At 36.1% G+C, this 19,096-nt stretch overlaps 1 pseudogene; it reads left to right on the top strand.

Annotated features, from left to right (window-relative positions):
* The first annotated feature begins 228 nt into the window (after positions 1-228).
* The window catches only part of LOC130883048 (60S ribosomal protein L5-like), a 49,958-nt pseudogene continuing 31,090 nt past the window's right edge, over positions 229-19,096 (top strand).

Below are 19,096 nucleotides of genomic sequence, written 5' to 3'. Positions count from 1 at the left end.
TCGAGGCCAGCCTGGTCTACAAGAGCTAGTTCCAGGACAGGCACCAAAGCTACAGAGAAACCCTGTCTCGAAAAACCAAAAAAAAAAAAAAAAAAAAAAAAGCTATTTAATTTGCAAGTTAGCTAAAGTCAGTCCATGTAAATTCTATAGTTACTACTGTTTAAGTGTCTATTATCATTTATAATATTATTTTTAAAGTTTCTACCTGTCTTGAAGTAACAAATAGAGATGGAGGATGGGAGTTCTCAGGATGATAAAAAGCCTCACAATTCTGGGTCAGGAGAGCAGTTACATGAGAACTATGCTACAAAAATGTCAAAATTAAGAAAACACTCAAGGGTTGAGAGGATCCAGACAGGTGAGTGAGTGGAGGTGCTGCTGGAATGTCCCTGGGAACTGAGAAAGGCCCCCTCCAATTCCCTAAGCTTTTCTGGCCATCTATCCAGTGGGGTGTTTCAAGGCTACTGGTTTTATTTAGCACACTCCAGCCTGCTCCCTCAAGCACCTCTTATCATCTGCAAGGTCCTTGAATCTCCCAACTCAGCCTGCTTCGTGGCTGAGAGGTTGGGGAGCCAGCGGAAAGGTCCCTGCTGCTGGGGCTTCTTTGTACCGCCCCACCATGCCCCTCAAGTTCTCCTTTTTGTCTGTAAGGTACTTGGAGCCCAGCAAGAGGCCCTGCTCCTGTGCTGAGAGGATCCAGACAGGTGAGTGAATGGCCCAGCCTAAGGGTCCCGGGGAACTGAGTACAGGCCCCCTGCAACTCCCTAAGCTTTGAGTACAGGCCCCCTGCAACTCCCTAAGCTTTCCTAGCCTTCCATCTGGGTCTTTCCCAGCTGCTGGCTTTCTTTAGCACACTCCAGCCTGCCCCCAATCACAACTTATCATCTGTGAGGTCCTTGGATCCCCCAACTCAGCCAGCTTCAGGGATGAGAGTGTTGGGGAGCGAGCAGGAGTGTCCTTCCCGCTGGGGCTTCTTTGTACCTTCCTAACCTGCATCCCAAGTTTGCCTTTTTTTGTCTACCAGGTCCTTGGAGCCCAGGGAAGAGGCCCTGTTCCTGAGGTGAGCAGATCCAGATAGAAGGGTGTTTCCCAGATGCTGGCTTTCTTTACCACATTCCAGGCTGCCCCAAGCACTCCTTTTCATCTGCGGGGTATTTGGAATACCCAACTCAGCCTGCTTCAAGGTGGAGGGGACCTGAGAGCCTCCTCAAGTGCTGAGGGGACCTACTAGAGGGCAGGCCAAGAAAAACTCTCAAGTACACAGTCAGCACAGCAAAGATTAGACCAAGATGCTATGACTCTGCTGGGCTCATTTGCAGAAAGAGATGGGCAGGCACTATTGCAAGAATTCCTCCAACAACCTGAAAAGGAACATGATAACATTAGAATCCAGCAAACATGCAAAAAGAAGACTTGGACACCCTAACCCAAAAGAAGTAGAAGAAATCTACTTTAAACATAACCATGAAAATTGTGGAGAAGAGATTAATAAATCCCTCAAAAATACCCAAGAAAACCAAGAAAAAGGTAAAAGAAACTGTTCAAGACTTGAAGACCGAAATGGAGGTAATGAAGAAAACACAAACTGAGGGATGGCTGGATATGGAAAATCTGGGGAAATGAACAGGAACTACATAGACAAGTATAGTCAACAAATACAAGAGATAGAAGAAAGAATCTCAGGCACTGAGGATACAATAGAGAAAATAGACTCATTGATCAAAGAAAACAACAAGTCAAACAAATTCTTAACACAAAACATCCCAGAAATTTGGGACACCATGTAAAGACCAAACCAAAGAATAATAGGGGTAGAAGAAGGAGAAGAATTTAAGCTCAAAGGCCTAGAAAATATATTCAACAAAATTATAGAAGAAAACTTTCGCAACCTAAAGAAGGATATTCCTATGAACGTACAAGAAGTTTACAAAACACCAAATGGACTGGATTTAAAAAAAAATCCCCTCACCATATAATAATCAAAACACAAAATGTACGGAATAAAGAAAGAATACTAAGAGCTGCAAAGGAAAAAGGTCTAGTAATATATAAAGGTAAACCCATCAGAATTACACGTGACTTCTCATTTGAAACCATGAAAGCCAGAAGGTCTTGGATAGATGTGCTACAAACACTAAGAGACCATGGATGCAAGCCCAGACTACTATACCCAGAAAAGCTTTCTTTCACCATCAATGAACAAAACAAGATATTCTATGACAAAATCAGACATAAACAATATGTATGTACAAACCCAGCCTTATAGAAAGTACTAGAAGGAAAACATCAACCCAAGGAAGCCAACAACACCCACAATACCACAGATATTTGACAACCCTCCACCAACACAACTCAAAGAAGGTAATCACATAAACACTACTACCCAAAAAATAACCAGAGTTAACAACCACTGGTCATTAATATCACTTAATATCAATGGACTCAATTCACCTATAAAAAGTAACAGGTTAAGAGAATGGATATGAAAACAGGATCCAACATTCTTTTATTTACAAGAAACACAACTCAGCCTTAAAGACAGTAAAGGGTTGGGAAAAGATTTTCCAAGCAAACGGACCTAAGAATCAAGCTGGTGTGGCTATACGAATATCTAACAAAATTGATTTCAAACAGAATTTCAACTGGCCAAAAGATACTAAAGGACATGTTCAACTTCCTTAGATATCAGGGAAATGAAAATGAAAACAGCTTTGAGATACCATCTTACACCTGTCAGTATGGCTAAAAGCAAAAGCACCAATGATAACCTATGCTGGAGAGGATGTGGAGTACTCATCCATTTCTGGTGGGAATGCAAACTTGTGCAACCACTTTGGAAATCAGTGTGGAGGTTTCTCAGAAAATTGGGAGTCATCTTACCTCAAGATCCAGCAATACCACTCTTGGGAATATACCCAAGAGATGCCCAATTATACTACAAAAGCATTTGTTCAACTATGTTCATAGCAGCATTATTTGTAATAGCCAAAACCTGGAAACAACCTAGATGCCCCTCAGTGGAAGAATGGATAAAGAAAGTGTGGCAAATCTACACATTAGAGTACTACTTGGCGGTAAAAAGCAATGACATCTTGAATTTGGCATGCAAATGGATAGTAATAGAAAACACTATCCTGAGTGAGATATCCCAGACCCCAAAATATCAATGTGGTATGTACTCACTCATTAGTGGATTCTAGCCATAAACAAAGGACATTGAGCCTATAGTTCGCGATCCTAGAGAACATAAGTAATAAGGTGAATCCAAAGAAAAACATATATAGATCCTCCTGGAAATTGGAAAGAGACAAGATAGCTAGACAAAAGTTGGGAGCATGGAGGTGGGGGTGCTATGGGGGGAAGGGTAGAGAGGGAGAGATAAGGGAGAAGCAGAAGGTTGGGGAGAACTTGGGGGGGTGGGATGGTTGAGATGAAAGAAGGACAGATTTGGGATCAGGGAAGAAGATATCTTAATTAAAGGAGGCATTGTGGTGTTGGCAAGAGACTTGACTCTAGAGGGGTTCCCAGGTGTCCACAGGGATGTCTCCAGCTAGGACCCTGGGCAGTGGAGGAGAGGGTGCCTGAACTAGCCATGTCCCATAGTCAGACTGATGACTGTCTTGAATATCACCATAGAAACTTTGTCAGGTGACAGATGGAGATAGAGACAGAGACCCACATGGGAGCACAGGACTGAGCTCCCAAGGTCCAGTTGAAGAACAGAAGGAGGGAGAACATGAGCAAGGAAGTCAGGACCACGAGAGGTTGGTCCACCCACTGAGACAGTGTGCCTGATCTAATGGGAGCTCACCAAAGCCAGCTGAACTGGGACTGAATGAGCAGGGTGTCAAACCTGACCCTCTGAATGTGGCTCTCAATTGAGGCAGACTGAGAAGCCAATGATAATGACAATGGGATTTGTCTCTACTGCATGTACTGGCTTTTTGGGATCCTATTCTGTTTGGATGCATACCTTTCTAAGCCTGCATGGAGAGGGGAAGGCCTTGGACTTCCCACAGGGCAAGGTACCCTGCCCTCTCTTAGGACTGGACAGGGAGAAAGGAGGGGAGTTAGGCAATTGGGAAGGATGTGCAAGGAGGGGAGGCAGTGGAAATTTTGATTCCTATTATTTATAAAGTAATAAAATATCAGAAAAAAGAAAACATTCAAGAAATCTGGTGTCTCAAAATAAGTCTTTTCCTTGATTTCTCTTTAGCTGAGCAACATTCCATTGTATCTGACAAGGTCCAGAAAATCCTGCAATCCACAGTGATGAAAATCAATGAGCCAAGGCTCATAGCAATGAAGTAGTGTTTGAGTAATGGAACTAGACTAGAGAGTAAATGGCCTGGCCTCATCAATAGAGGAGAGCAGGTCAGGTCCTTTGTTCACTGTAAATTTATTCCACCAAGGTCTGTGGCTGCATTGTGAATATCAGAGCTTTCATTTTGCCACTGGGTTTAAATATGACTTAGAAAAGTGGAGCACCCTTGGGCCTCTTTTTTTAAGAATATATAAATCTCTAATGTCAAAAAGACCTCAATTATAATATATGACATAAGTACAAAATAATACCTTTAAAGTCATGCTTCTTCTTTCACAGAAATTGATGAGATGTAAAAGCTAAAGTGTGAAGTCAGGCAGGACTATTGTAGCTAAAATTTAGGTTTTAAAATCACTTATGTTCAAGAAATTAATATTTTAAAATTTAAGACTACAAGAATGGTCTTGGTATATGTGAGGATTCTTTACAGGAACAGAATCAAAATGTATATCTCTGTTTGATTACAGAGGAAAATGTGTCAGATTGGCTGATCCATTCAGAAGCTGAATCCCACACTGACCATCCAAGTAGAAGAGCCAAGGAAACCAGTGTTTACTCAGTACAGAAGCTGGAAGCCTCAGAGTAAGAGACATCAATGGTTTTGCCCTATCTAACCAGAAAGCAGCTGGAGAGGAAACTGTGCAAGTCCAGATGTAAAACACTGAAAACTCCTTGGCCTCTCGTCAGCTCTCATTGTCCGCCACATTCAGAGAGTTCATCTGGCGATAGATCGAGAGAGAGACAGAGACCCAAATTGGAGCAACGGTCTGAGCTCTTAAGGTCCAAATGAGGAGCAGAAGGAGGGAGAACATGAGCAAGGAAATCAGGACCACGAGGCGTGCACCCACCCACTGTGACAGTGGAACTGATTTATTGGGAGCTCTCCAAGGCCAGCTGGACTGGGACTGAATAAGCATGGGTTGGAACTGGACTCTCTGAACATGGTGGACAATGAAGGCTGATGAGAAGCCAAGGACAATGGCACTAGGTTTCGATCCTAATACATGAACTGGCTTTGTGGGAGCTTAGCCTGTTTGGATGCTCACCTTCCTGGGCCTGGATGGAAGTGGGAGGACCTTGGTCTTCCTGTAGGGCAGGGAATTTGGACTGCTCTTCAGTATCGAGAGGGAGGGGGAATGGACTGGGGGGAGGAGAAGAAGAGTGGGGATGGGGGAGGGGAGTGGGGGGAGGGGGCAATGTGTGGGAGGAGGGGGAGGGAAATGTGAAACGGGGAGCAGTTGGAAATTTTAATTAAAAAAGAATAAATAAAAAAAAAACACTGAAAACTCTGCAGTCTTATCTACGTGGAAAATACAATCATGAAAAAAAAAAAAGAGGGGCTACTCATTTAAAGAAGAGTAGAACATCCATGCAAAAACATCTTTCCTCTTCTTCCGCTTATTATTAAAGCCAAGTTCCAGTCTCATAGAAATAGCTGCCCACATTAGGAGCTGTCTTCTGCACTCAGTTTTCTGTGCTGTATGTGAAACTTTTGTGGATGTACTCTCAGCGAAATATGCTCAGAGAAGATTGTCATATGGCAAAGAAGATGTACACACCCAAGAAAGTGCTTTATTAGTTTTCATTGGCGTCAAACTCTTGGGGATCCTCCTACCTCTGCCTCCTAAGTGCTGGGATTAGAGGCATGTGCCATGATCTCCCTGCAGCTTTGTTTGTAACCTCAGCATCCTTCTGCAAAATCAGTTTGACAGGAATAATAATTGTTTTATGCTATATCAAGAACATAAGACATTCAAAAATCTGTAAATATCAGTGTAAAATCATAAACATAACCAAAAATATTTTCTAATTGTGTCAATGATTTCCCTAGCTGCAAGTATTTTGTCCAGTACTAATATTCATATGTATTTTCCCACATGGTTTTCTTTTTTAATTTATTTTCTTGTAAAAGAAATCAGTGATACTTCATGAGTTGTTTCGATATAGTTATAAGGCAAAATATTCTGATTGTCCTGGAACAATTTTGTGATTTCATAAGTCAACAGAATGTGTAAGGTCTAATACTACTTAAAATATATCAAAAGGAGAAAATTAAACAAAATAAATAAACTTTCATCCTCTAATCAACTTACCAATTTAAAGATATATTATTAGAGCATTTATTTGGGTAAAATACATCAGATAACATGCCATAACATCATAAGCATAGCCTATAACGTGATAAATGTTATACATTCATGAAAACAGTGCAGATTAAATATTCCAAAATAAATACCCACAAAGACAAATTATATTCAATTCAAATCATAGCCCACCTTCTCATCTAGAAACAATTGCTCCAAGAATTTCAGCAGTACTTAGATCTACAATCATATAGGTTCCCTATGATAAAGTGCATAATATTTGCATGTAAGAGGCACACTCTCTCATGTTTAAAACTGTTTCTAGATCATTTATAATACCCAACACCAATTACTATGTAAGTAGTTGCAAGAGTGTAACATTTATAGAATGATTACAAGAAAAACATCTATATATGATCAATATTACATTTCCCATTTATTTTCAATCAGCACTTGATTTAATGCATGTATTAAACCAATATATATTTAAGTAAGAGCACATGCCAGTTAGTTTGTGTCTGATACTTTTAAAAAAATCTTTAGGGATTAACTGAGATCAGGAAGCCCCAGGAAAGTAAAATATTCTTGATTTAAAATTATCCAGTGTTAGATGCAGATAACTCTTTCCTCCTGGGGATTAGTAACATTTCAGTGACACTAAATGTATATATACATACAAAACCATTCAATGACAATAATATTTATATTTCAAATCTACTTGAGATAAATAAAACAATACACTTTATGAATTTCATGTGACTATTGTAGAATATATTTTATAAAATAAGATACTAATTACAAACTACATGTAAATATTTATACATTTCATTAATAGTTTTACAAAATAGTTCATTTTCAAGAGTTTTTAAATTTAAAAAAAAATTATGACATACTTGCAACTTTAGCATAGTGTGAGTTAATTAATTTACTTAATACCTAAAGCATAAATGTAATAGATAAATGACTCATAGGCTACAAAACCACATTTAAAAAATATTACTTATTGCTTATTGATATTTGGACACTTGATGATTTAGAAGGCACCTGTAGAATTTCCTTCTCTGTGAACAGAAAACTTTGAGGCAAACAAGAGCTATGGAAACACATAAACAATAAAGAAGAGCTTTATATCCCTATAGGTGCTGTTTCAAAGAGGTTAAGCAATAAAAACATGATTTTTTCAAAAAAATAATTCCTAGAAAAAGAAATCAAAGCAGATTTGTGAATCCTAAAGAGGTATATGTCAGTTATTGAAAAATGCATGATTATGAAATACTTTGTTCCCTATAACATGGTATTAACTTCGGTTATAGAATTACCTTATGATTATGATTGTGTATTCTTAATGGGTCTGTGCATCTGAAATGATTAAAATGCTTCTATACCATTTTCCAGAACTTTTCTGGGTTTCCAAACAATGTCTATGGATTCTGAAAAACACCAGTCTTTCTACTGAAAAGAAAATATATTCTCCTTGTAAAATCATTCCGGTCCAATAACCTCACTTTAAAGATGTAGCAAAAAGCAATGAGATAAGGAAAGTTGAGTTACTTCTCCATGCTTTTATAGCTAGTTGCAAAAGAACATCTGACCACCATAGAACTCCCAATCTGTTCATCACTCTTCATCAAAAGGTCTTGTATCATTTTCTGTACTGCTTTCATTTTAGTTGAGATACTTCTCTCTACTGATCAAAGAAAATAACTTGCACTGTGAGGAAATTTACATTGTCTAAGAGACTGGAAATCTTCAGTTGGTTATAAACATCCTAGAACCAGGTCTGATTTTCTTAATTTCATGTTTAAACTTACTTAACAGAGTGATGTAATCATCACAGTAATAAGAGTAATGATGACTCTCAGGCTCTTGTATCATCCATTGGGTTATAGTCACATATTCATGTTTCTGGCATAATTTAATTTTAACTACCAAACCATCTCATAAGATAACAGAAAAAAGGCCTCATCACCTATTTTTATAAGAAACAGAAGTTAGTGAGCTTTCAGTATGGAAACTCCAGATTTAAATACCTATGGGTACACAAAAACAAAAATAAATATCCAGCAATGTCAACTGAAAGACAAGAGAAGATGTTGAAACTTTCACACCTAAAGAATTCCTAAGAATATAGAAAAATTTAGCTTTATTAAATAAAGTGTATGTGCGCATGTCTATACACATTTATATAATTCATTAAATATATTATTTGTTTAAATTAAAATAAGTAAATAGACACTGTTCAGGCTAAATTCAGTTTTGCAGAGATTATCTTGCTGTGTGTCAGAGAAGACCATACTAAAATACAATTTCTTTTTTTAGCTAGAATGTTATTCACTGAGCAAGCAAGATGTTTGAGTGTATTAATGCCAAGCCTGACAACCTGTGTTCTATCCTTGGAATCTTCCTGGTGGGAGGGACAAAATGAGGACTCCAACCTTGACACTTATGCCACAGCATGCATGAACGTACACATACATACCCATACACACACACACACACACACACACTCAAGATAAATAAATAATTATAATGAAGTTCTTTTGAAATATTGGAGATGCCATAAATCTTTTTTTTTTCTACTTCATTTTTTTTCTTCTCCAGGCACGAAATACATTAAATGCTTTATTAAAAACTTGTGGGAAAAAAATTCTTAGTAGTCAGCAGTGATGGTAAAGCTGTTTCTTCTAAATTTAGAGATGTTTAATTTTATTAAATGAACCATAATTATTAACAAATTTCTGCTCAATAAGTCCTTGGGTCTTAATTAAGTACAAGATGTTTCACCTGACAGCCGTCAATACAAATGGCTCTGAGTTTTAATTCCAACATCCTGAGACTGGCTCATTTGTCACCTTTCATAATCTTATCAGGAAATAAAAAATGTCAAAGATTTTCTTGAAGTCACTTATGACTTTATGAGATAATTAGTTACAGGATTTCTATTTGGAAAACAATCATTTCAATTTTAGACAGTAAACATTAATTAACATGAGTAAAATTTTATATAAATCATTTAAAAACATGTAAATGCCTTGCTTGTAACCTATATTGTCTTATTTGAGGATAAATGTATCAAGTATGTTCCATAGTCCAGTGGCTGGGTTTAGAGACAACAAACAAAAGTCAGGCAATCTCATAGTCTTTCTCTTTCAGTTAAAGCTTTATTATAACAGCCACAATTACACACTTCCTAGGTCTCAGTCAAGGAGGTAAGCCTTCCTGTAAAGATGAGCTCTAAGAAAAATCAAACCTGTTCAGAGATGGCAATAACTTGTTTCAATTAATTTTCATGTGGATAGATCATGCTTGGCAAAGAAATCAGATATTTGTCTACATTCTGACTAAGCACACACACACACACACGCACACACACACACATCCACATCACATTTAAAAGACCTTCTGTATTTTTTATCATAGGCTGAAATATAAATTCCTTAAAATAAAAATTGTCTCTAAATCTAACTCTGTAAGTTTTAGACAGCCAGTGTTAGCCAACATTTCAACAAACTGAAATTGTTATTGTTAAACCTGTTTGTGTAAATCAAGTAGCAATGCTACTTCAAAAGAGCTGATATCTTTATTTCCCTTCCTTTTCCCATTACTGTTTTGTATCTTTCTTCTGTCTTAGAAGAATATGTGTTTTTGTTGGGTTGTTTTGCCAAAGTGTGTGGCATTTAATCACATCACCCAGCTGTCACACTCTTGGTTTTGTAATGAGCAGAATGTGCCTGTGTACACAGGTAGGCAATATGGAGCATGCTTGGAAAAGATGATGCATTTTTTTGTTCTGCTGAGATGACACTTCTTATTTTTATTTTTCTTTGTGCTTCTTTTTAAATATGTACATAATTGCAATTAACTCCTACATGCAGATGTTACAAGCTACCACTAAGTAAAGATTATTATTTTATTTTGTTTGATGGAGGAAAATTTCTCAGCTGGTTTGAGAGATGTATAAGGTCTACTTATCATATATTACTATTTCTCTGGAATTTTGTATTAACTGAAATAATTACCAAAAATGTTCAAAACACATTTGTCAACCATAAAATTTGACTGTTTTTCTTAAAGTATGCAAAATGGCAATTATTAAACTCAAGGAAACATACCGGAATTTATTATCATTTTAGATAAATTTGTGTCTGACATAAATTAAAGATATAATTGTATATAGAAATAATACTTTGCATTATATTATTTTTGAGAGACAGTGTTTTTGTCCACTATGTATCTTGAATATTAATTTATTTCAAATAAACTAAACATTCATAACAATAATTAGTTCTTTCTTCAAGCAATTTAATTGTGTTGAGGTAAATATCTGTAACCCCCAGGTATGTTACTTATGTTTCTAAGTAGATACTTGACTTTAGACAATAATAATAGATTAAACAATTGTAATAATGTGTTTATGGCATAGAAATTCTTTTGCATTCATTATTTTTGCCTATTTGCATATTTTATTTTCTATTGTCAGATGAAATACATTTAAATTTGAATTCCATGTGAACCATCTTTTCAGTATTGATGCTCCAAGCATATTTTTATTTGCCACACCAAACAATTTTATTTTGGAGACACTTTTTACTGAAAATCCAGTGAAATCTTACAATGTTACAATTATATTAGTGATCTCAAAATTTCAGGATTCAATTCCTAAAATAAAATAAATACAGTAGTAAGGGCTTAATTATCGGAATCTTCCATTTACTAGAAAAGGGGTCTGATGAGGGTGACATGAACAAATTCTATAACACTTAGAAAAAACATTTTAGTCATGGTCTTTGGTGGTCATCAACAGAATACATCATACTTAGTTGGCTAAGCAGTAAAAAAAAAAAATGTAAAGATAGCTTAGGAAATTTCCAGAAATCAGAAATAAAACTTTGAAAATACAAAACCCGGAAGAGATCTCACATCCATTTTGTGACTACCCTGTGAAGTTTGTAGTGGTGTTGCCACTGAGAAGATGCTCTGCAGCCTGTAAGGTCAACACCAGCATAAGACATCCCTACACACATGGCCATAAATTAGATACCACTGAAAGTGTTTTGGTTTCCCACTATCTCTTACTTATTCAGAAGAATGAATTCTGTAACAACATCCTTCTATGTAGCATGGTTCTCTAAACTGAAATCTCCTGTTATACCTAAATGTTAGTGCTAAGATTCTACTCCTATGTCTGAGCTCAGAGAAAACCTAGACAAGTGAGTGTCTGTCTTTTATGTTACACATGCAGAATTTACACTGTGAGAAATTCTCAACTTAGAAAAGGTGTTCAGGCCGGGCGTGGTGGCGCACGCCTTTAATCCCAGCACTTGGGAGGCAGAGGCAGGCGGATCTCTGTGAGTTCGAGACCAGCCTGGTCTACAAGAGCTAGTTCCAGGACAGGCTCCAAAACCACAGAGAAACCCTGTCTCGAAAAACCAAAAAAAAAAAAAAAAAAAAAAAAAGAAAAGGTGTTCAGTAAACTGAGAAAGTATGCCCCAGGATGACCATAGAGATATTTCAATGTTGTTAATTGCCTGACAAGAATCATTGTGTTCATTGTCACAACAAAAAACCATACTCATTCAAACCACATACTGGAAAAGAACAGCTACTCAAACCCAAGCATTGAGAGACATTTCTTTTCTTCTCAAATCCTCAGAAAGATTATTGATATTTTATTACACAATAAATTCTTATCTGTATAGAGCCAGCTAGTTGTTTCAAATTACTATCCATTCTATTCCAATAGCAGCAAAAATTCCAAGAGGTGGCAAACTACCTCTTGGATTCCCAAATCTTACTTCTATGAAGAGAAAGAATATCCTGTCCTTGAAAAATTCTAATCATTTTAAATTTCAATATCCCATGGATGCTATTTGCTTTTTATTCAGTATCAAAATACTATTTAAAGAACTAACATTTGGAAACTTTGTTAAGAAATTATGAATAAAATATGTATTTTAAATATAAGACAAGTAATTTTTTTCTATCTAAAATCTATTCTGAAAGTGCCTGTGGTTTGATTGTGACTAATGCTAATATCATAAGAGCTACAGATAGATTAGAAGAACAGAAATGTACACATTTATTTGTTTTTAAAGAAAAACATCCCCAAAGTAACAAAGACTGCCTGCTTCCTTTATAAACCACCCAGTCACATTCCACTTGATCTCAACCTGTTGCTCCACAATAACCCCAAACTGCTTTTGATTTAGATGTAAAATGCAGAATACTTTCATTCTATATTTTTTGAGATGAGTATATTTTATCTATGGATAAAAGAAAAAAATACTTATTTAGTAAATCATTTCTTTTAGTATCTCTAATTCAATGGAAGACTATCCTTGTGATTCCTCCCACATAAGTCTTCTTTTAGCAGCATTTCTATTCTCAAGTCATGGAGAACTATAAGTAAATAATGCAACACATAACAAGCCCTATAATTCATGCAGATTTGTCATGTTTGTTTCCTTTTTCAAGTGTAAAATATAATTCTAAAAATTATTTTTTGCTTTCGTAAAATTCATTTAAACCATGCAATCATTTAGGACTAGAAAGTTCACAAAAGTTTCATGGAAGTAATTTTTATTCCTTAAGATCATCTTGAATTTAAAAATTTCAAGTAAGTTTTGGAAATGTTTTAGAAATAAGTCAACAGTTTTATTTTATTTGCTTGAATATCAATTTTGTCTTAGTTCAGCATTTTATGAATATTTCTGTTTTCACTTTTTTTTCTTTTACTTTCAAGATTATAACATAATTACATCACTTCTGCCTTCTCTTTCCTCCTTACAAACTCTCTCATACATCGTTCCTTTCTCTTTTTTTAAAGTTATTGGCTCTTAAGATTAATTCTTGCTACATACACACACACAAACATACAGACATACACATACACACACATATAACTGACTCAGTATAATTTTATTGTATGTATATTTCAGGGCTGAGAATTTGGTACTAGATAAACAATTGCTGTGTTTATCTAATATCCCAGGAGAAAGCTATTTCTCCATTCAGTTAAGAGTTTCTTAATTGGTTTTTTATGGTCTGTCTTCATGGTGCTTCAGGACTGGAGCCATCTAGTGTGACTGGATAAAATGAGAAGTGACTAGATGGGCACAAAGGTGATGGACATCTAGGGTACTGAGAGTTGACCCATGAATAGGAATGCCTTCCCAATTACTGAGGCTCGAGATATGGATGAAGATCAGTTAATGAAAGAAGTCTTGCATAAGTTTATTAATTGTCCTGAGCAAACATATGAAGAATTTCTGAGCACTTTTACTCATCTTTTAAAGGAGACAGTATATGTTGTCAACATTGTGCATAAAGATATGTACTAACAGGCCTGAGGCAGCAAACTCCACAGGAGCAGGACTGAGCAAGTGAACTGGGCTGGAGCGGGCCTGGGACAGTGAACTCCACCAAAGCAGAAGTGGATACATACCAGGGACATTTGTGGAAATTAGACCGAGCCTGCAAACTAGGCTGGAGCAGACCTGAGACAGCAAACTCCACAGAAGCAGGTACAGGGGAGCAACCACTGAGGGAGTGGGCCAGAGCCAGAGACTTCTGCAAATTAGGCATGGGCCTGGGAGCTATGAGGGTGTAGGCAGGAACCAGAAACCTCTGGTGGTGTGGGTGTAAGTCTGGGACCTTGGAAGGGGTAGAACTGAGCCAAGAACCAGCAGTTCCAGGCATGAGTCTGGGACATCTGAGGAACTAGGCCTAAGCCAGGACATCTGAGGGTCCGGGTGTGAGTGTAGGAACTCTGGTGGAGTAGGCCTGAGCCAAGACTTCTGCAAGACCAACCCCAAACTGGAGACCTCTGCAGGAGTAGATCAAGACCAAGAACATTTACAGAAACAGGTCTGAGCCAGCAACTTAGGCCAGAGATGACCTGGAACAGCAAACTCTATGGAAACAGAGAAAACCCTGGAAACACTAAGCAATCACTGGGAACACAGAGTGACCATTTGGGTGACTGGAACTGTGGCATTTACTGAAACGTGAGGAGCAACCATCTGAGCTTTGGATCTACTGGCACCTTGAAGATTGATCACCAGAGTCACAGACAGCCCCAACTACACCAATTAGAGGAAAAGAGGGGTAAACAAGTTAAGAACACATACAATACCACAAAGAGTAACACACCAGTAAAATCTAGTGACACTACAACAGCAAGACTTGAAAAATCAAATATAGACGAAGCAGAAAAAAATGACCTAAAAATAACTTCAGGAGAATGTTTGAGGCCTTAAAGAGGAAATGAGAAATTCTCTCATAGAATTGAAGAAAAAGACAAACAAAAAATTGGAAGACATCAACAAATCCCTTAAAGAAAACCAAAAAAATGCAATGAAACATATTAAAGAAACTATTCAAGGCTTGAAAACTGAAATAGAGACAATAAAGAAAACACAAACTGGGAGAATTATAGAAACAGAAACCATGAGAACACAATCAGGAACCACAAACATGAGCATAAACAGCAGAATACAAGAGATGGAAGAGAGAATGTCAAGTACTGAAGGTACAATAAAGGAAAAAGACTCATCAGTCAAAGGAAATGTTAAATCCAACAAAATTGGAACACAAAATATCCAGGAACTATGGGACACCATGAAAAGACCAAACCTAAGAATAATAGGTATAGAAGAAGGAGAAGTTCAACTCAAAACCACAGAAAATATATTTAATAAAATAATGGAAGAAATCTTTCCCAACCTAAAGAAAGATATGCCTATGAAGATACAGGAAGCTTACAGAAAACCAAACAGACTGGATAAAAAAAAAAGTCCCCTTGCCACATAATAATCAAAAGACCAAACATACAGAATAAAGAAAGAATATTAAGAACTGCAAAGGAAAAAAGCCAAGTAACATATAAAGGCAGACCTCTCACATTTACACCTGAATTCTCAATGGAGACAATGAAAGCCAGAAGGTCCTGGTCAAGCATTATACAGACATTAAGGGACCACAGATGCCAGCCCAGACTACTCTACACTACAAAAGTTTCAATCACCATATAAAGACATAACAAAACATTCCATGACAATACCAGATTTAACCAATACCTAGCTACAAACTCAGCCCTATACAATATACTAGAACAAAACTCCAACCCAAGGAAGTTGGTTATATCAACAAAAACAAGGTCAATAGATGATCTCAGAGCAGCAAATTTCAAAGAAGGGGAAAACATGTAAATTAACATCAACAAAAATGAAAACTAAATTAACAGGAGATAGCAAAATCACTGGTCATTGATATCCCTTAAAATAAATGGACTCAACACCCCTATAAAAAGACAGAGAATAATAGATTGGATACAAAAACAGAATCCATCCTTCTGATGTATACATGAAACACATCTAAACCTCAAAGACAGACATTGCCTCAGAGTAAAGGGTTGGGAAAATTTTTTTCCAAACAAATGGAGCTAAGAAACAGGCTGGTGTAGCTATCCTATTATCTAACAAGATAGATTTTAAGTTAAAATCAATCAAAAGAGACAAAGAAGGACATTCATATTAGTCACAGGAAAAATTCATCAAAAGGAATTCTCATTACTGAACATCTATGCCCCAAATACAAGGACACATATGTAAAAGAAACACTTCTAAAGCATAAATCATACATTAAATCCCACACACTAATAGTGGGAGACTTCAAAACTCCACTCTCACCACTGTAAAGGCCAGTCAGACAAAAAATTAACAGCAAAATAAAGTAACTAACAGATGTTATGACTCAAATATACTTAACAGACATCTATAGAATATTCCATTTAAACAAAAAAATACAAAAGTCAATTTTAAAAAGTTATAATTTAACCTATAAAAAGGAATATACCTTCTCAGCAACTCATGGAACCTTCTCAAAAAATGACCACACATTTGGTAACAACACAACCTTCAAGAGATACAAGAAATTTAAATAACCCCATGTATTTTATCAGACTACCATGTCTTTAAACTAGAATTCAACAACAACACTAATTCCATAAAGCCCACAAACACATAAAAATTGAACAATGCTCACCTGAATCATCAATGGGTCAAGGAAGAAATAGAGAAATTAAAGACTTCCTAAGATTAAATGAAAATGAGCATACAACATACCCGAATTTAAGGGATACAACGAAAGCAGTGTTAAGAGTAAAGTTCATAGCACTAGATGCCTACATAAAGAAAATCCCATACTAGTGAATTAACAGAACATTTGAAAACTTTAGAACAAAAAGAAGAAAACTTACCCAAGAGAACTAGATGGCAGGAAATAATCAAATTGAGAGCTGAAGTCAACAAAATAGAAACAAACAATACAAAAAAATCAATGAGACAAAGAGGTGGTTGTTCGAGAAAAATCAACAAAATAGATAAAGTAAATAAAAAGCAGAGAGAAAATATTCAAATTAACACAATCAGAAATAAAAAGGGGACATTACAACAGATACTGTGGAAATCCAGAGAATCATCAGGTCATATTTTAAGAACCTGTACTCCACAAAATTGGAAAACATAAAGGAAATGGACAACTTTCTGGATAAATATCACTTACCAAAATTAAATCAAGAACATATAAGCAAATTAAATAGACATATAATTGATGAAGAAATAAAAATGGTCATCAAGTCTCCCAACAAAAAAAAAAAGCCCAGGACCAGAGGTTTTCAGCCCAGAATTCTACAAGCTATTCAAAGAAGAAATAATACCAATCTCTTCAAATTGTTCTAAAAGAAACAGAAGGAATAATGCCAGACTCTTTTTATGAGGCTACTATTACCCTGATACCTAAACCACATAAAGACATTCACTAAGAAAGAGAATTACAAATATTGTCTGTTGGATTGCTGTATATTGCCTTTATTATGTTTAGGCATGTTCCTTATATCCCTGTTGTCTCCAAGACCTTCATCATGAAGGGATGTTGTATTTTGTCAAAAGCTTGTTAAGAATCTAATGAGATGATCATATGGTTTTTATTTTTCAGTTTGTTTATATGATGGATTGCATTGACAGATTTTCATATGTTGAACCATCCCTGCATCTTTGGGATGAAGTCGACTTGATCATGGTGGATGATGGGTCTGATATGCTCTTGGATTTAGTTTGCCAGTATTTTAATGAGTATTTTTTGCATCAATGTTCATGAGTGAATGTGGTTTGTTTCTCCTGTGGTGACACCTGTAGGGACCCCCATGGCATATCACAACTGACTGGAATAACAGTCAACTGATCTCTCAATATTTCATGATAATATTTGTATAACTAGAACCCTTATGCCATTTCCTGCCTTTTCATTTTTCTTTTAATTATTCCTGAGGCTTATGCCTTTTACCTTTTCCTCAAAATATCTACCAGTTCAATACCATGTTATTCAAGATTATTGAAATTATCATCAGCAAGTATATAGTATGTTCTAGGCATTGACCTAGGATAAAACTGTTTACATAGCAAAATATTATAATCTTTATTTCATTGCTTGCCACATAATAATTCAATAACAATTCATTGAATAATTGGTTGTTGTTAATTATGTTTCAAATATAATAGCTTTTCATTATAGGGGATGAGAACCTGAGGTAATTATAAAAATTTAACAGGTGAGTAAATATTAGGAAGATGATGAGTAGTACGAAACGTGGCTTGAGAGTTATAAACACAGCTTCACACATACACACAAACACATACATGTTCTATAAGATCCCAAAAGCTTGAAAAGTAGCAATAGTAAATATGAACCATGATCTTTACCTCAAAATTAAGATAATTATAAGTGCGAGTGTCTTCAGAAAATTTTGCTTTCTTCATAAATCTGTAACATATAAACTAAATAAAATCAGAATAAACTGTTATGCAAAATATATTATTAAGATTTCTATTACAACTAGATGGTCAATTTAATTGTCTTCCTACAAAATGAGGCTAGGACTATTTCCAGTGTCCAAGTTCATGGGCCAAATTAGAGAACAGGCAAGAATAAAAACTGTTAACCCTGAACCATACATACAAATAACAATATGTGGACTCAACTGGTTCAATTTATAAATATATTTATATACTTATGCAGCATGAATGCAATAATGATTGCTAACAAAAGATTATATAAATATGAAGAACAGTGGCAAGGGGTATATGGGAGGGTTTGGGGGAAGAAAAAGAAAGGAACAGAGATTAAAACTAAGTTATAATCTCAAAACTAAAATACAATGTTAAGGACTTATCCTGTCATCAGAATATCTGGACACAGTAGATGAGATTTGTGGAGAACGCAGAAGAATTTAGAACAATGCCAAAGAAAACTCTTATTACAGACTGTCCCTGATGTGGGATTTCCCTCTGTATGCTGTGAATGCCATTGGTTAATAAAGAAACTGTCTTAGGCTTGTAATAGGGTAGAGTAGAGCTAGGCAGGGAAAACTAAAATGAATGCTGGGAGAAGGAAGGCAGAGTTTAGAGAAGTCATGGAGCTGCTGCTGGAGACAGACTTGCCAGAACCTTGCTGGTAGGCCACGAGCCTCATGGTAAATTTAAAATAATGGAAATGGGTTAAATTAATATGTAAAACTAGTCAATAAGAAGTTAGAGCTAATAGGCCAAGCGTGATTTAATTAATACAGTTTCTGTGTGGTTATTTCAGGATTCTGGCTGGCCAGGAAATGAACAAATGGTCTCCTACAACA

Source organism: Chionomys nivalis, chromosome 1 (genome assembly GCF_950005125.1).
Source record: "Chionomys nivalis chromosome 1, mChiNiv1.1, whole genome shotgun sequence".
Taxonomy (NCBI): Eukaryota; Metazoa; Chordata; class Mammalia; order Rodentia; family Cricetidae; genus Chionomys; species Chionomys nivalis.
Note: the sequence above shows the minus strand (reverse complement) of the source record. Positions and strands in the feature narration are given on the sequence as shown.